The sequence below is a fragment of the Ranitomeya variabilis genome, chromosome 2 (genome assembly GCF_051348905.1).
Source record: "Ranitomeya variabilis isolate aRanVar5 chromosome 2, aRanVar5.hap1, whole genome shotgun sequence".
Taxonomy (NCBI): Eukaryota; Metazoa; Chordata; class Amphibia; order Anura; family Dendrobatidae; genus Ranitomeya; species Ranitomeya variabilis.
The window spans coordinates 314,225,022-314,251,667 of record NC_135233.1 but is presented as its reverse complement, the minus strand read 5'-3'; the positions used below and the strand labels follow the sequence as shown (position 1 = coordinate 314,251,667).

The 26,646-nt window shown below is 43.8% G+C and overlaps 1 long non-coding RNA gene across 1 annotated transcript in view; it reads right to left on the bottom strand.

Moving 5' to 3' along the window:
* Positions 1-26,646, bottom strand: part of LOC143805697 (uncharacterized) — a 239,059-nt gene that overhangs the window by 197,917 nt on the left and 14,496 nt on the right. The window contains exon 2 of the long non-coding RNA XR_013221306.1: positions 1,285-1,401. This is a non-coding gene — a long non-coding RNA (uncharacterized LOC143805697). The remainder of the gene's footprint in view (positions 1-1,284; positions 1,402-26,646) is intronic.

Below are 26,646 nucleotides of genomic sequence, written 5' to 3'. Positions count from 1 at the left end.
AAACAAACAATACATACTCGCCTTCTGATGTCCGTCAGGTCCCTTGCCGTCTGCTTCCTGCTCTCACTGACTGCCGGCCGTACAGTGAGAAGTGAGAGCACAGCAGTGACGTCACCGCTGCGCTCTGCTCTCACTGTACGGCGGCTCAGTCAGAGCAGGAAGCAGACGGCAAGGGACCTGGACACCGAAAGGCGAGTATGTACTGTTTGTTTTTTTTGGTAACCAGGGTAAACATCGGGTTACTAAGCGCGGCCCTGCGCTTAGTAACCCGATGTTTACCCTGGTTACCCGGGTGCTGCAGGGGGACTTCGGCATCGTTGAAGACAGTTTCAACGATGCCGAACTCGTTCCCCTGATCGTTGGTCGCTGGGGAGAGCGGTCTGTGTGACAGCTCCCCAGCGACCACACAGCGACTTACCAACGATCACGGCCAGGTCGTATCGCTGGTCGTGATCGTTGGTAAATCGCTATGTGAGACGGGGCCTTTACCTCAACATCACTGGTATCTCCAGTTTTAGATCAAATAGACATGGTGGACAGCAGTGTGAGCAGCCTCTTTAACTTCACACCCCTGGTATCACCAGTATAAAACAGAATGACATGGTGGACAGCAGTGTGAGCAGCCTCTTTAACTTCGCACCCCTGGTATCTCCAGTATAAAACAGAAGGACATGGTGGACAGCAGTGTGAGCAGCGTCTTTTTGTCTTCGCACCCCTGATATCACCAGTATAAAAGAGAATGACATGGTGGACAGCAGTGTGAGCAGCCTCTTTTTAACTTCGCACCCCTGATATCACCAGTATAAAACAGAATGACATGGTGGACAGCAGTGTGAGCAGCCTCTTTATCTTCGCACCCCTGATATCACCAGTATAAAACAGAATGACATGGTGGACAGCAGTGTGAGCAGCCTCTTTTTAACTTCGCACCCCTGATATCACCAGTATAAAACAGAATGACATGGTGGACAGCAGTGTGAGCAGCCTCTTTTTAACTTCGCACTCCTGATATCACCAGTATAAAACAGAATGACATGGTGGACAGCAGTGTGAGCAGCCTCTTTTTAACTTCGCACCCCTGATATCACCAGTATAAAACAGAATGACATGGTGGACAGCAGTGTGAGCAGCCTCTTTTTAACTTCGCACCCCTGATATCACTAGTATAAAACAGAATGACATGGTGGACAGCAGTGTGAGCAGATGCTTTTTAACTTAGCACCCCTGGTATCTCCAGTATTAAAACAGACTGACGGTGGACAGTAGTGAACAGCTTCTTCTTACCTTAGAACTCCTGATATCTCCATTACTGGATCATAATATCCACTGGCGTTGCCAACTACAAATGTTCTCTTAACCTTCCAGGACAGGTTTCTGTCAGATGTACGATAGTTGTTACCGCTGTAGACAAAACAAGTACAATTTGCTATTTAAAAAGTATTTACTAATTTATTCATAATTACATTTCCTTCAGCTATTTTATTGTATTCCCAGAGGAGCCCATTTAAGATTGTTCACTAATCTCAAGACCTATCCTGAAGGTAGGACATCAATATCAGACTGGTGAGGGTCTAAAAACCAGGACCCACAATCTATTGTTATCAGTTCCAGTGAAGGGAAGATGTAAACGCTGTATGGAGCAGAACAGCACAGTTCCTTACACTATTTAGCAGTTGCTGCCAAAACCTGCAATTCAGCTCCACACCAACTTTTCTATGATTTTGAATACTAGCTTGGGATGCAAATTTTCAGATATTTGGCACATGCCATGCCATGATTTGTGAATTGCTTAGGCACAGTTTACACCAAAAAAAAGTAGCTTATTGAAGGTAAAGTGGAAAATTGTGACAAATGATTGATACAGAAAGTTTACAAGGGTTCTACATCTGCTCTGAAGAGGCTCTTGCTGGAGTAACTGCCCACAAGAGATGAAATGTTATCAGAGCTGAAGACAATTGAAGTTGAGATTATGAGAGGCAATCATTTAACTGGACTCCATCAATCGCTTCAATGAATAACTTTATGCTGAGCCTCTCCAATGCCTAAGAGAATGCGTATAAACTATAATAGATCGCATTTAACTGTACATCAAATGCAGATACTTGGGTTTACTGTTCTATTAAAGAGTAACATAATTGTAGGTACTAGAATTTCATAAAATGTTATAGTCAGCTCTTGGCAGTTGGTTTTAATATGCCGCACACTTTAATAACATGCGTCCTTACATAATCAGACCATTATTATGGGAATTAGAGATAGATTAAAATCTGGATGTGAATTAATGCTCAGATATCCCCTGGGTACCACAGATCAAACTAGGTTATTAATGTACTGTAATTAGCTTTGGACTTCAGGATTCAAATGAACATCTGATGCTGTAATATTTTTCATTTTTCTTATATTGCAAGATTATGAAATTATTGAATTATCAATAGTCAGAAAAATAACCAGTTAAAGGACTGAGATGGGAAAACAAAGACTAAAGGGGTTACTTCACTTAAAAGGGTCATTCGGAACATTTTTTTTTTTTTTTTTGCCAAAGGACATAAAGATGTTGTCTGATTATATGATATTGACTCCCGGCACTCTCTGGGATTACACAATGCACGTATGAGATTTCAGTTTAGAAGATGTATAATAAGTTGCAATCAAAAACCAAAAGGAATGGTGTTGGGGCACTTGTGTTTTTACTAAAATATTGCTCCCTTGGCAATTCCTTAACCATAAGGTTTGCATTCACACTCTAGGCACATGCATAAGTATACATTTTCTGTTGCAGATTTTAATCTTTGGATTTTGTTGAGCATCTGCAACAAATTTGCATGTGGACAGTCTAGGTGGAGGAAGACATCACTATTGGATTAGAAAGAAAAATAGTAGTGCATTCAACAGGCTATTGATCACAGAAAGACAAGTGGATTGGTGATATCGAAGACTAACACTGCGGAGATGCTGAATGAATTAAAACTCGCATCATATGTATCTGGTATCAGGGAGAGGCAGCGCTGCTTAAAAAGTCAAATCATAAAGGACACGGCACTATTTTCAATCTGAATCTACCTGTCCGATCCACGGAGGATTTTTCACCCCTACCAGCTGTAACTCTAATGCCAGAGCCCTTGCATGGTCCCTCTTTCCCCTCCATGCAAGGACACTAACAAACTCACCTTCCTGGATGGGCATTGACCTCCCGGTCTGCTCCCAATGTAGGCCCCACAGGCTTCCCGGTGGCACACCTAGTGCGGGCTTTCCCTCCTGTTCTTAAAAGAAAAGAATCAGGCTCCACATCATCTGCGCAAAGTCTTTGCGGGCTTGAAGAACAGGGGGCGTAAGGGTACTGTAACACTAACACTGATGCCGGTACCACAGCATGGTCACTCTTCCCCCTCCATGCAGGGACACTGACATACACACCACCCTACCCATCTCCTGCTTCCTGTGCATGCCACACAGGATTCCCGGCAGCACACGCACCCCTGTTCTTAAAGGGGCAAGGCGCACCCTTTGAAAATGCCCTCAGACAATAGCTGGGAGGCATCTTGCACATAAGGCACTCTTCCCAGTAGGGAGGTGCCTGAGCAACCCCTGTAGTTCCCATTTATTGAGTTTGTACAACTGTATGTTGTCAGGTCCCCGTCCTAGAATCTTATAGTTGATTCATGACCCTAGTCCTGTTCTTGTGTAGTCTGAGCGTGACCCTGAAACCTGACACTACTCTCTGTGGTACATGGGTCTGAAGCTGCACCGACAGCACCTGAACCCGCGGTATCTGAACCCTGATGCTGTACCCACGATAACTGAACCAGTACCAGAGTGTCCCCTGGTTTGCATTCCAGAGTCCATAACATCGGAGCGTTTTCCAGTATCCAAATCCAGTCATGCCTTTGACTCAGTGTCTGCAATCCTGACCCTTGGGGTCAGCAGCTACAGTACCGAGTACTGTTTAGGGGTGGTTTATGGCGGCTACCTACAGATCAAGTCTAACTCCACCATCAGGAGCTCAAGCAAAAACCAGGGATCCGCTTAGCTACGCCCCTTCTAGGTAAGCCTGGATCGAGGCACAGTGGGTCCACAGTCCACGTGTGACACCAGCAGTGCTTGTTCAGTGCTGCTCTTATTGGTCACGCTAGTTCCTGAGCCACTATCTAAAGAATTGGCTCAATCGAGAAAAAAAACACTATGTACTCACCTCCAAAGTCCAATGTTTAGCACAAAGAACTGCAAAAGGAAGTTGGAAAACAATATTTTGCAAACAATATTCACTGAGGAACCCCTTCTGTGTCTGCATGTGGCCTTTCAGGTCTACACTTAGCATGTAGCATATTTCTAACCATGCAAGATCTCTCCAGTGTGAGTCACTGCACTAGGATGTGCCTTTGATTTAAATTGCAGAGGATGGCTTGTAATTGAAAAAGATAAAAAATAAATCAAACTAAATCTAAAATTAAATTTGCAAAAATGGAATTAAATCAATCAACAAACTTTCCAGCATTTTAAACACTCGGGATTCACTCTATAACATGAATACTTTAGTGCAAATTTAAAAAAAAAAAAAAAAAACTGGTCCATTTGTACTGTGATACCCAGGACTTTCACAAAAACTGTAAATGTCCTCAACTAGGTACACTGACGAACAGAAGGGTAACAAAGTTTTGAACTTTTGATTTTCAGGCTCCATATCTCACCACCCACTACTGCTTTGAATGCGAGACTACCATCATTTTAGACACAATCATCTTGGCTATCTCATACATAAATTTGACTTGTAACTATTTAGCATATGATTAGTTATGCAGTTTCTTGTCATGTCATTGCATTGTTACTACTGTATTTTGCTCCTGGTGGTAGAACAATCTTTTTCTTTCTGTATACTACAAATTACAACCTGTTACATTCCCTAATAGCTCAGTGTGTTATTAGGTTGATTCCCAAGTGAAAAGTCATTGGCTCGAATCGAGGAGCAGCCATGATGATTTCATAAGAAAAGATAGACAGCATCTTCCAGCTCATCGAAAGAGACAAGAAAATTACCAAACTGCATCATTTGAGCGCCATGACAGTTGGAAGAATACAAAATGGAGTCCGTTCATCCATTCAAAAGCCAAGAAGTGGACTACCAGGCAAAATATCGCCATCAACAAGATGGCTCATCACAAGGCCTAGCAGTTCTAGGTGGCAATCACAATAGTGGAGGTGGCTTGTATGCTTCGTAATAGTGAGATCACAGACATCCATGCAAGAACCGTGAGAGGCACATTACACAAGTCTGGAATGGTGGTCCAAAAAAGTAGAAGCAGCCTTGACTTCAATATCATCATAAGAAGTGTCGGCTGGGGTTTACAAAAAAGTATGAAAAGTGGACATAAAAGGTTGGGAACGGGTGATTTGAAGCCAACTAAGTAGAGGTGCTGGATTGGCCCCCGCGGTCCCCAGACCTCAACCCAATTGAACGCTTGTGGGTAGAGTTGAAGGAAAAAAACTGTACACACACCCAAGTATGCACCAACTTTGGTAACGTGTAGAATAGACCCAAGATCAGATTTCGGTCAAGACATGTTTGAATCTGTTCGAGAGCATGCCCAGAACGATTTAAGGCAGTGATGAAAGACCAAAGGTGGATTTTCAAAATACTAATAAAATAAATACAATTTAGATTTTTAGTAGCAAAACAGTAACAAAGCTGTAACATGACAAGAATCTGCATAACTAATCATATGCAAAATAGTTCCAAATCAAATGCATGGATGTGATGGCCAATATGATGGTCTATAAAATGATGGTAGTGTCACGTGTGAAGCAATAGTGGATGGTGAGATATGGAGGCTGAAATCAAAAGTTCAAAATATTGTTACCCTTTTGCTCATCACTGTACATAGCGAAATATTTGAGGTTTTGTAATGTGCCTTGGATACCACGTAAGCGTATCAATATAGACATCTACTTACTGTACATTTTTATCCCTTCACCCAAGGCCATTTTTTTCTCCCCTTCTTCCAAGAGCCAAAACTTTTTTATTTTTTGTCAATATGGCAGTATGACCCAGTTTTGGGATTTGAGAAAAAAAAAATCCTACTCCATGCAGATGTACAAAATGGTTCCACTGTTGATGGTGACACCACTGATACAACTGCATGTGTTGGAAGCATTTCATCATCCAGTATAACTTAGCATGCTGTACCATTAGCCGTAACTGGAAAGAAACCTTGAAAAACAGCCCCATACAATTATCCCTCAAAAACCATACATGGTAATAGCAGTGCTTCCCAAGCATCCAGCAACTCCGGACTCATTCATCAGACTGCCATGTAGTGAGAAGTGATCCATCACAACAGAGAGCGATTCCACTACTCCAGTAGTCACATTTTATCCAACTCTAGCTGACATTTGACATTAGCCACAGTGATCTGATAAGGCAGATGTGCTAACTAGATTATTCTTTTGACGCTTCCAAAACATTTTTCTTGAGCTTATGTCAATGCCAGAGGAACGTTGTATAAAATGAAGACACCGAGGATAGGTTAGTGTTACTAGCTCATATCAGCACCGATCCGTGTGTTTGTGTGCACCCATATTGTGGGAGAACTCTTTCCACGTCAAAATTTTAGTATTTAAAGGGGTTGTCAACTAATCAGACAATCTCTTCTCAATTACATTCCCTCATGTAAAATAAAACCAACCTGTTTTCATCCTCGATGTCGTTGGGTCTCCAAAGACATGTCATGTAAGCCCTGCTGCTAATCAGCATCCGCTTCACTCTCACTTCCTAAGGCCAGTTTCACACGTCCAGATAATTCCGGTACCGGAGAAATCGGTACCGGAGTTATCCGTGTCCGTGTGTCCATGTACTCACGTGGCACATCTGTGTGGCACACGTGCGGCAGCCGTGTGCCGCCTGAGGACCACACGGACCATGCAGTAGAGACAGCGCTACAGTAAGCGCTGTCCCTCCAGCGTGTGGTGCTGAAGGCGGCATTCATCTCTTCTCCCCTGCAGGAGAGAAGAGATGAAAGATCAAGTTTTTGTTAAAAATAAAATTTGCTGGTTACCTCCCACCTCCCATCCCCAGTGCGCCGCCCAGCCCCTTGCAGAGAAATACTCACCCAGCTCCCGCGATGTCTCCACTCTCCTCTCGGCGCTGGCAGCCTGACCTGTGTGAGCGGTCACGTGGGACCACTCATTACAGTGATAAATATGCGCATATTCATCAGTATAATGAGCGGTCCCACGTGACCGCTCACACAGAACAGGCTGCCAGCGCCGAGAGGAGAGTGGAGACATCGCGGGAGCTGGGTGAGTATTTCTCTGCAAGGGGCCGGGCGGCGCACTGGGGATGGGAGGCGGGAGGTCACCAGCAAACTTTATTTTTAACAAAAAAGAACAAAATCTTGATCTTTCATCTCTTCTCTCCTGCAGGGGAGAAGAGATGAATGCCGCCTTCAGCACCACACGCTGGGGGGACAGCGTTTACTGTAGCGCTGTCTCTCCTGCGGGCGGTACGTGCACACAGAGGAGAGTGCACACTGTTCTCCGTGTGCAGGACATATTGCTGTATGTGCTGCCGGAGAAAAATGGACATGTCTCCGTGTTTTCAACACGGACCGTGAACATACGGAGACATGTGCATAGACCCATTCATTTGAATGGGTCTACATGTGTCAGTGTCTCCGGTACATGAGAAAACTGTCAGTACACGTACCGGAGACACTGACGTGTGAAAGAGGCCTTAGGTTGCAACTATCATCCAGAGTATGTGAAAGAGTAGCACCAGTTTGGACTTTCTTCGGATGCCAGCTTCGTCTCAAGGAAGTGTGAGTGAAACAGTTAGGTAATGTGAACGCCGCTGCTGAAATTGCTATAACAGAGCCAATAACAGAGGCGAGTACCAGCTGTTTAATTTTTCTATGACACGCCATGTAAAACAAAGTCCTTAAGACTAGTGATGAGCGAGAATACTCCTTACTCTAGATTTCCCGAGCACGCTCGGGTGTCCTCCGAGTATTTTTTAGTACTCGGAGATTTAGTTTTCATCGCCGCAACTGAATGATTTACATCTGTTAGCCAGCTTGATTACATGTGGGGATTCCCTAGCAACCAGGAAACCCCCCATTGTACTTATGCTGGCTAGCCGCTATAAATTATGCAGCTGCGTCAACAAAAACTAAATCTCCGAGCACTTACAAATACTCGGAGACCACCCGAGCGTGCTCGGGAAATCTCGAGCAATGAATATACTCGCTAATCACTACTTAAGACCACTCCCCTCCTCTCTTACACAAAATTGCACTAGGAGAAAGGGCCATGATCTACAAACCCCTTTGATAATAGGACCCCATGTTTACCATATGGGAAGAGAGTAAACTATGTATAGCTAGGGGGTGAGGAAACCAATTAAGATAGGAAGAGTTAACCATTCAAGTTCCCTTTGAAGCCAAGGTACGGTAAAGAAAATGTTCAGCACAGCCTTGCAAAGGGGAGGTGCACAGGAATAGGTTCCCAAACCTTAATGTGAAATATAGACTACTGGCACACTCCAGAACTGTGATGCAAAGGGGTTTGTTTATTATACATACAGAACGTTTTGGTCTACAATTGACCTTCATCAGTGAGCTAAAAAATAGCAGGAGTAGTATGGATGTCGGAACCCCAGTAGACATTAATTGGTATCCATCAAAATTGTTGTGGGTAGGATAAGAGTATCTACATACATATGTGTATGTATAGGCCAGTATGGATGGCAAAATTGGTCTGGCAAGCGGGGAGGAGGCGGCACAGGGACCGCAAGTAGTGAGAGATGGGAAGAGAGTAAATTATGTATAGCTAGGGGGTGAGGAAACCAATTAAGATAGGAAGAGTTAACCATTCAAGTTCCCTTTGAAGCCAAGACTCTTTACAGATTACAGGCAATTAGACAGGAAAGATCTTTTATGAGATCCAGATAAAGTGACATGTGTTTATGCATAGATAGAGAAGTGGAGCCATCTCTGTGACCAACGTAGAGTCTTTGTTAATATATTTTATGTAACTGTATATGCTATATTGTTTTGGCCCTTTTGTAAAAGCTTTTGCATATATATTTTTTTTCATAAACTGCCTATCATTCTGGATTAAATATAAAATGTAATAGTACTGTTCCTTTTGCTCTGTAAACCACACCCCAAAGCCATACGCTACCTGTCAGGTGTCCAATCGGCCTGTATAAACATTTGGTGATGGCAGCGAGCAGTTCTTGGGTTATTGTGGGGTTAGCAGCGGCTGTACCAGGATATCTACATATATTCCATGTGTTGCAATCAGAGGGTATATACCATACACTCATTGTTAGTTTCCCAATTATCAACCTAGAGGGTGGCGGAGAAGTGTTTGTGACAAAAAGATAACAGTGGGTAGATCTGCACGACCTCCCAGGCTGTGATCATTGACATGGAGGAATATAGTATTTGAGAAGGGGTTGTCTGAGTGATCGATAACGCTTTAAAGTGACTATACATTTCACATGTAGTGTCATCCTGGCTGATGCCCACCATTTGCCTCACACTGCCTCCAACACTCAGACCAGTGTTCTATTCCTGCTTCTAGCAAGGCTGCCACAGTGGCATGGTGAGGGCAGTGGGGAACCTAAACCATGCATGGCCTGCTCCAGGCTGCCCTGATACCATCAGCCCCGTGAAGGTAGCTCTTTCCATGCAGTCATATATCATGGAGCAGGCCACACCACCTGATCTAGGACTCAATACAAGTAGATATTATCAGGGAATTGGCAGCTGCCAGCAGGCCACTCTAAGTGCAGCGAAATTAAGAAACAAAATGCACAATTATATATTTGTTTTTTGGGATTTTTATTTATCATGTTCACTACACAGTAAAAAAAAAATGCCTGGCAATATTGACTCTGCGTCAGTACAATTACAGAATATATATATATATATATATATATATATATATATATATATATATATATATATATATATATATATATATATATATATATATATATATATATATATATATATATACACACACATATACATACACTGTGTTCCAAATTATTATGCAAATTGGTTTTAAGTGTCAAAGATTTAATTGTTTTGTTTTTCAAATAAACTCGTGGATAGTATTGTGTCTCAGGGCTCAATGGATCACTGAAATCAATCTTAAACACATGTGATAATTGGCTTTCCAGGTGATTCTAATTAAAGGAAAACTACTTGATGTTCCACATTATTAAGCAGGTCACAGTTTTCAAGTAACATGGGAAAGAAAAAGGATCTCTCTGCTGCTGAAAAGCATCAAATAGTGCAATGCCTTGATGAAGGGATGAAAACATTAGAAATTTTCCAAAAACATAAGCGTGATCATCGTACTGTTAAGAGATTTGTGGCTGTATCTGAGCACAAATGTGTTTGTGCTGATAAAGGCATAATGAGGAAGATTTCTGCCAGGCAAGTTCATCGGATTAAGAGAGCAGCTGCTAAAAAGCCATTACAAAGCAGCAAACAGATATTTGAAGCTGCTGGTGCCTCTGGAGTCCCTCGAACCTCAAGGTGTAGGCTCCTTCAAAGGCTTGCTGTGGTGCATAAACCTACTATTCGGCCACCCTTAAACAGTGTTCACAAGCAGAAATGGTTGTATTGGGCCCACACATACATGAAGACTAATTTCCAAACAGTCTTGTTTACTGATAAGTGTTGAGCAACCCTGGATGGTCCAGATGGATGGAGTAGTGGATGGTTGGTGGATGGCCACCATGTCCCAACAAGGCTGCAACGTCAGCGAGGAGGTGAAGGAGTCATGTTTTGGGCCAGAATCATGGGAAACAGCTGGTAAGGCCCTTTAAGGTTCCTGAAGGTGTGAAAATGACCTCTGCAAAGTATATTGAGTTTCTGACTGACAACTTTCTTCTATGGTCTAAAAAGCAGAAACGTGCCTTCAGGAGCAAAATCATCTTCATGCTGACAATGCCCCATCTCATGCTGCCAAGAATACCTCTAAGTCATTGGCTGCTATGGGCATAAAAAGAGATAAACTCATGGTGTGGCCACCATCTTCCCCTGACCTCAACCCTATAGAGAACCTTTAGAGAATCATCAAGCAAAAGATCTATGAGGGTGGGAGGCCGTTCACATCAAAACAGCAGCTCTGGGAGGCTATTCCAACTTCATGCAAAGAAATACAAGCAGAAACTCTCCAAAAACTCACATGTTCAATGGATGCAAGAATTGTGAAGGTGACATCAAAGAAGGGTCCTATGTTAACATGTAACTTGGCCTGTTGGGATGTTTTGGCGTTAAATAGCTTTTTCGTTCAGTGAATGTGACCTCCTAATGATGCAAATTCCACAAATGAGCATTTTCAGTTCTTTAAAACATATCAAATGTTTAGAAATTCTACTGTGCCTAATAATTTGGAACAGTGCATTTTGAGTTTTTATTCATTTTGGAGATTATACTGTTATCATTGGGAGGTTTCTTCAATAAAATTCAATGTATAATCTAACGGGTGATGACTTTTATTAGACTGACTGTCATTTGCACCGACCATTTAGGAAAATCTGCTAAAAATGTAATTTGCATAATAATTTGGAACATAGTGTACATACAGAAAATAAAAATTGGAACAGCACAATGCTCACCAGTGGGTGCCCGGCCTCCTGGGTAGAATGGTCCACTTATCTACCCAACTCGTATACATAAGTGCACAGAGATGTGGGCTGAATAAACTTCACATTATTTCACCCTGAAGAGGATTTGGAGTGCTGCCTTCTTTTTTCTATATATACACACACACATACACACACATACACATACAGGGGGTGGACAAAATAATGGAAACGCCTGGAAACATCGACAAGAGTTAGTTTAAACTTTAAAATCGACCATAAATGCTCAATAGTGTTGAGGTCTGGGGATTGTGGGGGCAGATGAGATGCTCAACTTCATTAGCATGTTCCTCGTGCCATGCTCTAAGGACTCTAGCTGTATGAATTGGTGCATTATCATCCTGAAAGATGGTGTTCCCCTCCAGGAACAGTGCTTGAATCATTGGATGCACTTGGTCAGGTCACCCAAAATGCCTAAATAATCTCGGCTGTTAATTCTTCCATGAAGGGATATTATTGGCCCGGCGGATCTCCACGAAATAGCACCCCAGATCATCACAGAACCTCTGCCATGTTTTACGGTTGGGAGAAGGCAGTCTGGATGGAATGCTTCTTTCGGCTGTCTCCAAACGTACACTCGGCCAGAGGTCGGAAGTAGGGTAGACGATGATTCGTCTGAGAATATCACTTGTTTCCACTGCTCGAGGGACCAATTCTGGAGGTTTTTACACCACTCTAAATGCTTGGTAACATTTGTCATTGAGAGCAACGGTTTTCTAATTGCCGCTCTTCCGTGGAATCCAGATTTGTGCAGCTCCGGACGAACAGTTTTCGTGGAAACTGGGTTCTGTAGGTGTTAATTGAGCACAGCAGTGATTTTCGGAGCCGTGGTCTTGCGATCCTCTCTCACAATTCGCTTTAGAGTCCGACGGTCTCTCTCAGTCAACTTTGACTTTCGGCCAGACCTGTGCTTTGCTGCGGACATTTTTCCTTCTCTTTCAAATGCAGTCATTACTTTGAAGACAGTACCTCTTGACACGCCAAGCATTCCGGCACTTTCTGTTACACTAGCGCCTGCCATACAAGCGCCAACAATTTGGCCTCTTTGAAAATCCGAGAGGTCTACCATTGGTATCAGGTTCTCATCAATGTTCTTACAATTATGCAAAACAAACAGTTAATTTACATACACATCACATAACACAAATAATCAACTACAAAACATTACCATATGTCACGGTTTGCATGTTTATCACATGTTCGAAGATTATGATACCAAAACGTTAGGAGTTTCCATTATTCTGTCCAACCCCTGTATATTTACCTTGTAATGCCTTCACATCCTGTTCCGTCCAGATGTGTCCGGATCCCAGAACTCCAAGCGGCGGAAGTTCACCGACCTCTATATTGGGACACCCAAGTGACGGGTGTCTCAATATGGAAACTGCTGGTGGTACCAGCCTCTTGCACGGTACCACCAGCGGAACACCGTCGCGTTGCACCACACACTCTGTATACGCCGTACGCATGACACACACACTGTATATGCCACACGCATCACACACACACTGTATCCGCCGCACGCATCACACACTGTATACACCGCACGCAGCCTCTTGCACGGTACCACCAGCGGAACACGCCTCCATCGCGATCAGCCGAATGATTCACTGACCACCACCATCTTTGTACAGGAGGAGGGCATGCACATTTTTAATGTAACCGCCATTATCTGTCTGCGCAAAGATGGCGGCGGTCTGATTTACTGCGCCTGCACGAATTCCGCGCAGTGAATCATTAGGCTGATCACGGAGGCAGATGTGCGACGTGTCTACAGGCAGAGGAAGTTGGTCATATTAAAGGGGTTTTCCCATTAACGAAAGTTAATTTTAAAAATTGTCTATCTGATTGTACGGAGGATACCACATCTCCTGGTCAAGGGAGGAAGCAAAAGACAATACTGACATTACAGCAGGGGATCACAGAGGATTTCTTTTGTCAGGTAAAATATTTCACTGTTTTTAAACAATATTTTACCTCACAAAATGTATCCTCTGATCTCCTGCTGTAATGTCAGTATCATCTTTTGCTTCCTCCCCTGCCCAGGAGTTGTGTTATATTCTGTACACGGTCAGATACAGACAATTATTTAAAATGAACTTTCATTCGTGGGAAACCCTCTTTAAAAAGCAAATAATGCCAGACAAAGGGGAGAGCACATGGGGTACACAGGTCAAAGAAGAGATGACATTAGATGGAGGAGAGAGAAAGCGCACAGGGGTGAGACAGGTCAAACGGGACAGCACATTAGGGGAGAACACAGCACAGGAGGGAGAGAGACAGCAGACAAGGGGGCTAGCACATGGGATAGACAGGTCAAAGAAGAGAGCACAGACAGGAGAAGTCAGCACATGGGGAAAGAGAGAGTGGATAGGTGGGTGAGCACATGGAGGGAGAAATTCTCATTGCTGCAAAGCCTGCCCCCATCGTGACATTACAACCCTCCTGATGTGATAGCATCCAGCATTTTTTGTTTTCTTAAATTTCAGCGCTAGAGTGGTGGCACTAATGCAAGTTCATTGCCCTTAGAAATATACTAAAAGCCACAGTCTTCAGCTGTTCCCCGTGCTGCACCAGTTCTGTTCCACCATCTAGGGACCGCAACTTCTGACTAACTGGAAGACGTAACGGCGGTCACAAGCTCTCAGTGTAACTTCATGTGGTCCTCATTATGGCTCTCAGACTTACAATATATATTAGAGTACAAGCCGAGTTATTCAGCACACTTTATGCTGAAATAGCCCCCCCTCAGCTTATACACGAGTGAGGGTCCCACAAGACAGAGAGGGAATGACAGCAACGTAGCAGGTCAGAGGAGGCATTAGCTGGCTGCTGCAACTAAAGACTGTGCCCACTGCTAAAGAGAAATAAATATTCACCGAGCTCGCAGTGAATATTCATTGCTTTTTAATAGAGGGCACAGTAGTCGCAACGACCGGCTTCCTGCAGCTGCCAGGCGATAACGTGTGCCCGCTACTTAACGGAATGAATATTCACTGCCCTCCACACCCATAGACCCAGCGTTGAGAGAAGTGAGTATTCCAGCAGCTGTCCTTGGCTTGTAAGTAGCACGACGTCACTGCCATGTGCTGCTTAGAAGCATAAATCAGCTGAGGGCATCGGAACAAGCCGCTGCGAGGGAGCGCAGGGAAGGTAAATAGGATGTTTTTTGTTTTTTTTCAAAATGTTTTTCTGATGGGTGCCAGGCACACCATGACAGCACGACGGGGGGGGGGGGCATGCACACGAGGACAGGGATGACGGGGGCCCATGCACACCCACCAGAACAGGGATGACCAGGCACACCACGGCGGGGATGAGGGAAGCATGCATAGCAGGCTTATACTCGAGTCAATAAGCTTTCCCAGTTTTTGTGGTAAAATTAGGTGTCTCAGCTCATATTTGGGTCAGCTTATACTCGAGTATATACAGTACATTGAACAGTGACTTCTGGTTTGCTCATCAAACGCTGGAGTAATCCGAAAGATCGCAACCTGCCGAAGACGCCCGAAACAGCAACAGGAACAGCTGATGATGGCAGCTAGTAAGTACAATCCTGGCCGAAAATGTTTGCACCTTTGCAATAATACAAAGAAAAAAAAATTGAGCTTGACTTAAGTTGGTACACATGCAGCACAAACACATGTTCACATTGGCCATAAAACAGAAAAAAAATTGCAAAAACCCTGCTGTAAATAAGTAAAAAGCAAAAAGTGCATCAAGGTAACTCCGATCGGGACAGTCCTACACTGTCTAATATTAAAAACCATACCATGTGTCAATGTTGACCTCAGTGTGAATACTGGAATGTCTGCTCTCTCAGCCCAAGAGGATGCCACTGCTCTCGCTGAATGTGCATTTATACCCTCCGGAGAATTTTCACCTTTCGCAGAGTAGGCCAGATAGATTGCATCCCTGATCCAACGGGATAAGGTGCCCTTCGTGACCCCGTACCCCTTTCTGTGGCCCCGAAAGGATACAAACAGAGCCCTACTCGGTCTCCAGGCCCTAGACCTGTTTAGATATTTTAGGACAGCCCTCCTCACATCCAGGGTATAAAACTTCTCTTCCTCTGGAGTGGAAGGATTACTAAAGAAGGAGGGAATAATAATCTCCTGTGACATGTGAAACTTCACTGCCACCTTAGGAAGATATATCGGATCTGGTTTCAGTACCATTTTGTCTTGGGATGCTAACAAGAAAGGAGGACCTATGGAAAGGGCTTGGATATAACTCTTCTGGCTGAAGTCAATGCAACCAAAAAGGTCTGTTTTTAAAAATATGTATTTCAAGGGAACAGACTCAAATGGCTCAAACGGGGACCCTGTTAGGGCCTCGAGAACAAAATTTAAATCCCTGGGAGGAACTCGAGGAATGTGAACCGGGTCACTGCGTTCACAAGCTGCGATGAACCGAGAAACCCACCTATCTCCTTCTATATTATAACCATAAAGGGCCCCTGGACCTTTAATGTATTAAGACAGACCCAGTTCTCTACCTTTCTGCATGAATTCTAAAATAGGTGTGATCGGAACTTCCCTATAGAGGGTATCTGTATGGAATTCCAGGAATTTCCTCCATACTTTATTATACATTTTTGTAGTAGATTCCTTTCTACTCTGCAAAAGTGTGTTAATTAAGTCATCCAAAAAAAACCTTAATTTTAATAACTGCCTCTCAAGTTCCATGCCGTCAAGTGGAGGCCCTCCACTTGAGGATGAAGGCATGGACCTTGAGAGAGTAGATCCGGAATCGATGGGAGGATCTATGGGTCGGTCATAGCAATATTATCGGTGGAAAGGCATATGCTAGCTTGAATGCCAAGGAGCTTGAAGGTAATCCTCTATTTCCGGATCATCTGATGTATTCAGGGAGGCGAATCTCTGCACCTGCTTGTTCTCCTTCGTTGCAAAGAGGTCTATTTGAGGAAGACCCCATAAATCTACAATCTTTCTGAATATATGGCGGTTGAGACACCATTCTCCTTGACGTAGCACATGACTGCTCAGGAAGTCTGCTTTTGAGTTGTCTTTCCCCCTGATATGCACAGCTGAGAGGGAAAGTAGATGGACCTTGGATAAACTGAAGATTTTTACTGCGGAAGACATCAGCTTTTTTGATCGCGTTCCGCCTTGTCGGTTCAAGTATGCGACTGCCGTAGTGTTGTCAGACAGGACTCTCACATGCGAACCCCGAAGCTGTGGAAGAAAAAGGGAATTAAACTTACCGGTAATTCTGTTTCCAGGTAGTCCCTCAGGACAGCACAATGGACGTCCTTCCTTGACCTATAGCGGGACAGGATCACAGAGAGGTTAAAAGGACCCTCCCACCTCCACCCTCCAGTGTTTTTTCAAAGTACCACAGAAGGATGGAAATAAATAGTCTAAACATGCCCTTACAAACATGTCTGTAATAACCATTTAACGGCTTCATCTTAATTTCGAGCCATGGTGACCCAAAGGACGAACGATCTGTCGGTAGATAAATCCCGTACAAGCCTAAAAAGAGAAACATAAGGGAGGGAACTAAGGGTGCAGTCCTGAGGGACTACCTGGAAACCGAATTACCGGTAGGTTTAATTCCCTTTTTCCATTACGTCCCTCAGGACAGCACCATGGAGAATACCAAAGAAACTCTTCCAGGGTGGGTACAGACGCCCAGGAATCAAAGTCCCAGGCAAAAACTAGACTAGATATATAAATGATCTGAAAGATCAGAAAAACCATAGATATCTAAAGAGATCTGCAAAGAAAATCACCATAGTGAGTTTCTGATATACATCTATAATGGCCAATTTCAGTATGAATGTGGTAAATAAAATAAGCATCAGAAACAGAGAGGGAAATTCACCCATTGTACTCCAATACCAATAATGAACCAAGCAAGTTATTTATTGTGATAGATACTTATAGATATCGCAGCCCCAGAATAGGGTTAGAAAACCTTATTGCCCAGCAAAATATGGTGAAAGTCACAGCCACCACCTAATGAGGACTGTACCGACCAATAATAAGTGGCATGTGCTTATAACAGGACTGTTCCTTCATCGGACCTTCTGGGCTCAGGTTAAGCCTTGGTTACAGACCAGCTTACCGTACTACAAGGAGACCTGCAGGACAGAGGTCCTGGACTGCGGAAAGATCAAACCAATAATAGTTAGTACATGGATAATGGCAGAGCATTGGGATGTACACACATTACTCATTCAGGAGATCACGTCTATTCCAAATCCTTAGATGTCTAACCCCAAGTAAGGGTTGGATATTATTGAAACTAAGGAATACGCCATCCGGCAGGTAATATCTCCTGCCATAACCAATGTCGGGCTTCTCATTAGAAGCGCTGAAAGAGAAACGTGGATCATCACTCCTATTTTACTGATGTTAGACACAGGGAGTCTGGACTCTGAATCGATGAAGGTGGTGTTGCTAGTAAAAATCTTCCGACACTTGAAATTATTCGAAACTGCATTTATATGAGTCATTAGTCCAGACATTATAAGTATGTCAACTTATTTGCCCATATATGCATATTACGCACATACATATCCCAAGAGGCAATCTTCTCAGGGATCTTTATACACTCAGACTGCCATTGTGGGAGTAACCATATTCCATGGCTAGAGAAAAGGTAGGTTTCTTCCTCATCACAGAGGGAGATTATCTACTGTGAGGCAGTGAAACTATGGGGTCTTAACAGTAAGAGCCCTGGATACAGTTTCATTTATCTTAGGAGCCATGACTGCTGTAAGAGCCGTATGAGCTGTATGGGATCCTCTGCCACACGACACAGTACTGCTGCTTCACCACAAGGTACAGAAGCCAGTGCTGATGTCCCTGATGAACAAAACGCAACAGATTTATGGGACAAGAATCTGTCTGATTGCCGAGTGTGGAGTTTGGGAAGGATTAATAATAATAACAACAATAATAAACTATTTATATAGCGTCAACATAATCCACAGCGCTTTACAGTTTGACAGTTTCAAACACAACAGTCATAAGTAACAACCATATAATAATTAAAGCAACATAAAACGACCCTGCTTGTGAGAGCTCACAATCTACAATGAGGTGGGGAAGATACAATATACAAGTGTGTATTAACAATGTTGTATTTACAATGATGGCACAGCCATCTTCAGGGGGTGGGGGATAGATGGAGATAGTGAATGGGCTACACACACAAACATAAAATGACTGATTAGGGAACGTGATAGGCCACTCTGAACAAATGTGTTTTGAGGGAGCACCTAAAGCTATGCAAATTGTAGATGGTCCTAATATCTTAAGGTACCGTCACACTAAACGATATCGCTAGCGATCCGTGACGTTGCAGCGTCCTGGATAGCGATATCGTTGTGTTTGACACGCAGCAGCGATCAGGATCCTGCTGTGATATCGCTGGTCGTTGATTAAAGTTCAGAACTTTATTTGGTCGTCAGATCGCCGTGTATCGTTGTGTTTGACAGCAAAAGCAACGATACCAGCGATGTTTTACAATGGTAACCAGGGTAAATATCGGGTTACTAAGCGCAGGGCCGCGCTTAGTAACCCGATGTTTACCCTGGTTACCAGTGTAAAATGTAAAAAAACAAACAGTACATACTCACCTTCGCGTCCCCCGCCGTCCGCTTCCTGCACTGACTGAGCGCTGGCCGTAAAGTGAAAGCACAGCGGTGACGTCACCGCTCTGCTGTTAGGGCCGGCACTCACAGTCAGTGCAGGAAGCGGACGCCGGGGGACGCGAAGGTGAGTATGTAGTGTTTGTTTTTTTACATTTTACACTGGTAACCAGGGTAAACATCGGGTTACTAAGCGCGGCCCTGCGCTTAGCAACCCGATGTTTACCCTGGTTACCCATGGACCTCGGCATTGTTGGTCGCTGGAGAGCGGTCTGTGTGACAGCTCTCCAGTGACCAAACAGCGATGCTGCAGCGATCGGCATCGTTGTCTGTATCGCTGCAGCGTCGCTTAGTGTGACGGTACCTTGAGGGCAAAGCATTCCAAGGAGGAAGGAATCCTTCCTTTCAACTCGTGGGATTTTTCCACTCCCAGGACAGTAGTATGTCCTTTTATAGGATTATAGGATGTACCAAAATGACGTATATGTCATCTTTTAAAGCTAATTATGTAATAGACTTGCCTTTAGCACTCAAGGTAGAACCTACCTGAGAGATCTATTCCAAACAGAAGAAATGCAAATTTTACTAAAGGTTCCTTCACACTAAATGACTTTGCAGCGATAACGACAGCGATCCGTGACGTTGCAGCGTCCTGGATAGCGATATCGATGTGTTTGACACGCAGCAGCGATCTGGATCCTGCTGTGATATCGCTGGTCGTTGCTGAAAGTTCAGAACTTTATTTGGTCGTCAGATCGGCGTGTATCGTTGTGTTTGACAGCAAAAGCAACGATGCCAGCGATGTTTTACAATGGTCACCAGGGTAAATATCGGGTTACTAAGTGCAGGGCCGCGCTTAGTAACCCGATATTTACCCTGGTTACCATTGTAAAAGTAAAAAAATAAACAGTACATACTCACCCTCTGATGTCTGTCACGTCCCCTGGCGTCCGCGCTGCTGCTCAGAGCTTCCTGCACTGAATGTGTCAGTGCCGACCGGAAAGCAAAGCACAGCGGTGACGTCACCGCTGTGCCCTGCTACTGCTGGCGCTTACACAGTGCAGGGAAGCGGACGCCGGGGGACGCGAATGTAAGTATGTAGTGTTTGTTTTTTTACATTTACACTGGTAACCAGGGTAAACATCGGGTTACTAAGCGCGGCCCTGCGCTTAGCAACCCGATGTTTACCCTGGTTACCCGGGGACTTCGGCATCGTTGGTCGCTGGAGAGCTGTCTGTGTGACAGCTCTCCAGCGACCACACAGCGACGCTGCAGCGATCGGCATCGTTGTCGATATCGCTGCAGCGTCGCTTAGTGTGAAGGTACCTTTAGCCAATTCAAGCATATCTGTTTGCTTGACTAAGCCCTGTTGTAAAGAATGAAGTAACAAAAGCCGGATCTGGGTCCAAAACACAAGGACTCATATTATATATATATATATATATATATATATATATATATATATATATATATATATATATATATATATATATATATATATATATATATATATATATATATATACACACACACACACACACACACTCACCGGCCACTTTATTAGGTACACCATGCTAGTAACGGGTTGGACCCCCTTTTGCCTTCCGAACTGCCTCAATTCTTCTTGGCATAGATTCAACAAGGTGCTGGAAGCATTCCTCAGAGATTTTGTTCCATATTGACATGATGGCATCACACAGTTGCCGCAGATTTGTCGGCTGCACATCCCAAAGATGCTCCATACAAGGCAGGATGGATCCATGCTTTCATGTTGTTTACGCCAAATTCTGACCCTACCATCCGAATGTCGCAGCAGAAATCGAGACTCATCAGACCAAGCAACGTTTTTCCAATCTTCTACTGTCCAATTTCGATGAGCTTGTACAAATTGTAGCCTCAGTTTCCTGTTCTTAGCTGAAAGGAGTGGTACCCGGTGTGGTCTTCTGCTGCTGTAGCCCATCTGCCTCAAAGTTCGACGCACTGTGCGTTCAGAGATGCTCTTAGGCCTACCTTGGTTGTAACGGGTGGCGATTTGAGTCACTGTTGCCTTTCTATCAGCTCGAACCAGTCTGCCCATTCTCCTCTGACCTCTGGCATCAACAAGGCATTTCCGCCCACAGAACTGCCGCTCACTGGATTTTTTTTCTTTTTCGGACCATTCTCTGTAAACCCTAGAGATGGTTGTGCGTGAAAATCCCAGTAGATCAGCAGTTTCTGAAATACTCAGACCAGCCCTTCTGGCACCAACAACCATGCCACGTTCAAAGGCGCTCAAATGACCTTTCTTCCCCATACTGATGCTCGGTTTGAACTGCAGGAGATTGTCTTGACCATGTCTACATGCCTAAATGCACTGAGTTGCCGCCATGTGATTGGCTGATTAGAAATTAAGTGTTAACAAGAAGTTGGACAGGTGTACCTAATAAAGTGGCCGGTGAGTGTATATATATATATATATAGTTGAGGCCCAAGACAAAAATGTGAAGTGGTAGGCCGATGATACAATGTGCGGCCACACAAGGCACCAGACAGGTCTAACCCAGTGGTTCACCGCCAGAGGCGAAAAAAACACCACGCCCGACACACTAATGATACCCCCTGAGGCACAGGGCACCGAAACCCTATGATGCAATATGATGCATATAGGAACTATGAAGCAATATAATGCAATATGATGTCCAAAAGCACTATTCAGTATTCTGATTCAATACGATGCAAAATCACTATGAAGTGCTATGATGCATATAGCAACTATGAAGAAATATGATGCACAAAGGCAATCTGAAGCACTATGATGCATACAGGAACAATGAAGCAATATGATGCATATAGGAATAATGAAGTAGTATGATGCATGAAGTAACTATGAAGCGCTATGGTGCATATAGGAACAATGAAGCACTATGATGCATATAGGAACTATGAAGCAATATGATGCAAAATGATGCATGAAGTAACTATGAAGCACTATGGTGCATATAGGAACAATGAAGCACTATGATGCATATAGGAACTATGAAACAATATGCTGTAATATAATGCACAAAGTCACTATGAAGCGCTATGATGCATATAGGAACCATGAAGCAATATGCTGTAATCTAATGCACAAAGGCAATATGAAGCGCTATGATGCATATAGGAACCATGAAGCAATATGCTGTAATATAATGCACAGAGGCAATATGAAGCGCTATGATGCGTATAAGAACCATGAAGCAATATGCTGTAATATAATGTACAAAGGCAATATGAAGCACTATGATGCATACAGGAACAATGAAGCAATATGATGCATATAGGAATAATGAAGTAGTATGATGCATGAAGTAACTATGAAGCGCTATGGTGCATATAGGAACAATGAAGCACTATGATGCATATAGGAACTATGAAGCAATATGATGCAAAATGATGCATGAAGTAACTATGAAGCACTATGGTGCATATAGGAACAATGAAGCACTATGATGCATATAGGAACTATGAAACAATATGCTGTAATATAATGCACAAAGTCACTATGAAGCGCTATGATGCATATAGGAACCATGAAGCAATATGCTGTAATCTAATGCACAAAGGCAATATGAAGCGCTATGATGCATATAGGAACCATGAAGCAATATGCTGTAATATAATGCACAGAGGCAATATGAAGCGCTATGATGCGTATAAGAACCATGAAGCAATATGCTGTAATATAATGTACAAAGGCAATATGAAGCACTATGATGCATATAGGAACCATGAAGCAATATGCTGTAATATAATGCACAGAGGCAATATGAAGCACTATGATGCATATAGGAACCATGATGCAATATGATGCACAAAGTAACTATGAAGCAGTATGATGCCGTATGAAGCCACAGAGGCACTCAATATGTTGCATAGATGTACTATGATGCAGTATCATGCAGAGACACTCCATATGATGCATAAAAGCAGTATGATGCCAAGAGATGCACAGAGAGACTAGGCCATGCTTGAAGGTGCCGAACAAGAGACCAGACTTACACTTTAAAGCAAAAGAGCAATCTATCAGAGTTCCAGATAAATCTCCACTGTGAACAGTACATCTAATTTGTCAGACTGACTCCACCCGAAGGAGATAATTAATGAGCCGCAGCTGGAGGGCAGTCTTCATGGAGACAATGTGCTGAATTAACACCTTGTGTCCTCCTATGGACAGAGTAGTTAAGTTGCAAAGAAAGGTGAAACACTTGTTTATTGAACCAGAAATGGAAAACGGTAATTAGTTCTTACCGGTAATTGTATTTCCAGGAATCCACCTGACAGCACCATTGGAGGACGTCCTTCTTACCCTCAGTGGGACAGGAACAACAAGCGGTTAAAAGGACCCTCCCCACTCCACCCACCAGTGATTTTCTAAGTACCACATCTGGATGGATGTAAAAAGAGTTTATTCACAGTTATACACCAATGTTACATCACATTAGTCAATAGTATAAACTTGCAGTGGGAGGGAACTAGTAGTGCTGTCAGGTGGATTCCTGGAAATACAATTACCGGTAAGAACTAATTACCGTTTTCCAGTTCACGACCTGACAGCACCATTGGAGAAATACCAAAGGATGTTTAACTAAGGTGGGACTACTGCATGTAATACCTTTCTACCAAAAGCTAACTGATCTGATACGACATCTAATTTACAGTGTCTAGCAAAGGTAGAAAGACTGGTCCAAGTCGCCGCCCTACAGATCTGCTCAGCTGAGGCTCCCCGCTTCTCTGCCCATGATGTAGAGATAGCTCGTGTTGAATGGGCCCTAAGAGTATCCGGGGGATCTTTCCCTTGGTCTGTATATGCTAGGCTTATCATGGTTTTGATCCACCTAGCAATGGTTAATTTTGCTGCCTTACAACCCCTATTTGGGCCACCGTACTGTACGAACAAGTTAGTGTCCTGTCTCCAACCTTCCGTCGCCCCCAGGTATTTTAGAACAGTCTCCCTTAAGTCAAGATTATGGTAGACCTCTTCTTTTGCGTTTCTAGGGTATTGGCAGAATTAAGGGAGGATTGTCTCCTGATTTATATTGGTTGAGGGCACTACCTTGGGGAGGAAAGCTGGGTTAAGCTTTAAGACTATCCTGTCGTCAAAGATCTGAAGATATGTGTTCTGGGTGGAAAGAGCCTGCATCTCCCCCAGCCTTTTAGCTGATGTTATGGCAATCAGGAAGGCAGTTTTAAAGGAGAGATTGGCTATGCTCATATCTTCTGACAAGTATGGGGTTTTACACAGGGTATTAAGGAACAGGTTTAGGTCCCAAGGAGGAGTTGATTTTCTCACAAGTGGTCTCATTCTCCGTGTGGCCCTGGAAAATCTTGCTATAAAGGGATGGGAGGCTGGTGATGTATCAAAAAAGACACTAAGTGCTGCAATCTGTACTTTTAGAGTACTAGGCCAAAGGCCCTTGTCAAATCCGAGTTGCAGGAAGTTGAGGATTCTGGGAATGTCTGGTTTTGAAGTATCCACCGAAACTTCTCCCAGAAAGGAACAATACCGTTTCCAGATTTTTTTGTAAATCGCCGAAGTCACCGGCTTTCTGCTTGCCTGGAGTGTGGTAATGACATCTTCTGACAGGCCTCTGGATCTTAAGGATTGTAGTTCAGGATCCAAGCAGATAGGTGAAGAGAGTCTGGGTTCTTGTGGAACACTGGCCCTTGCAGAAGAAGGTCCTGCCTGTTCGGTATTAAGATTGGTTTCTCTGTTGACATTCTGGATAGAAGAGAAAACCAGCTCCTTTTTGGCCAAAAAGGAACCACCAGGATTACGGTTGCTTCCTCGTCTCGTATCTTCCTGAGTGTCTTCGGTATCAGAGGAAGAGGCGGGAATGCGTACAGGAGACCTTCTCCCCAATACTGAGACAAGGCGTCTACTGCAGTGGCTCCGTCTAAAGGATTGAGCGAGAAAAATGCTCTTGTCTTTGTGTTTGACCTGGTGGCAAAAAGGTCCACCTGAGGTGTTCCCCATTTCTGGCATAGACTGTTGAATACTTCTGGGTTCAGTTCCCATTCTCCGGGATGTACAGATGTTCTGCTCAAGAAATCTGCTACTTGATTCTTGGCGCCTTCCAGGTGAACTGCCGAGATGGATTTGACAGATTTCTCTGCCCATCTAAAAATCTGGTCGGCTAAGTGTTGCAGTGGTGGATTCTTCGGACCTCCTTGGTGTCTTAGGAATGCCACTGCTGTGACATTTTCGGACAGTATCCTTACGTGTCTGCCCCTGACCTGTGACTGGGCCTGGTACAACACCTTCCAGACCGCATACAGCTCTCTGAAATTTGATGACCTTGCGGCAATCTGAGGAGTCCATTCTCCCTGATAGTATGTCCTTCCTATATGACCGCCCCATCCGTATTGACTGGCGTCTGTGGTAACCGTAACACAGGGAGTATCCATGGAACTCCCTCTCTCAGGTTTTCCAGTGTGGTCCACCAGGTTAGGGATTTCTTTACTGATGGAGACACCATCATCTTCCTGTCTAGGGAACTCTGTTTCCTGTTCCAAGATCCCAAGACCTCTCTCTGTAACTCCCGACAGTGGATTTGGCTCCATTTCACACAGGGTATGCATGCTGTCATAAAGCCTAGAATCCTCATTGCCTCTCTTATGGAGGGGTACTTCTTCGGAATAGATGTATGTGCCTGATCAAGGCCTCCTGTCTGTCTTCTGGTAAGAAAGATGTTCTTAGGTTGGAGTCTACTATGACCCCAACAAATTTCATTCTGGAATCTGGGACCAGGCAGGATTTTTTCCAATTCACAATCCACCCCAGATCCTGCAGGATGGAAAGAGTGAAGTTGCAGTCTATTCTGAGGAGTTTCTCTGATCTCGCCATTATCAGAAAGTCATCCAGATATGGTACTATGGTCACATTCTGGTTTCTTAGATAGGCCACAACTTCTTACATCAGTTTGGTAAATATCCTGGGCGCCGAATCAAGCCCGAAGGGGAGACATTTGAACTGGAAGTGATATAATATTCCCTTGTTCATTGGGGCAAATCTCAGGAATTTTTGGTAGGAAGCGTGTATTGGGACATGATAGTATGCATTGCTTAGGTCTAAGGTGCACATCACCATGTCCTTGTCTATGAGAGGCGTTGTGGACTTTATAGATTCCATCCTGAATCTTTTGTACCGGACCCATCTGTTTAGTGGTTTTAAATTTATGATCGTCCGGGAGTCCCCTGACGGTTTCTTTATTGAAAAAAAATGGGAGTAATAGCCCTTGCCTCTTTCTGAGATGGGTACTGGAGTTATCGCATCTAACTCTATTAACTCCTGGATGTTTGTCCACATAGAGGAGTCTGAGAGCGGACAGGGTCGGGTTACCACAAA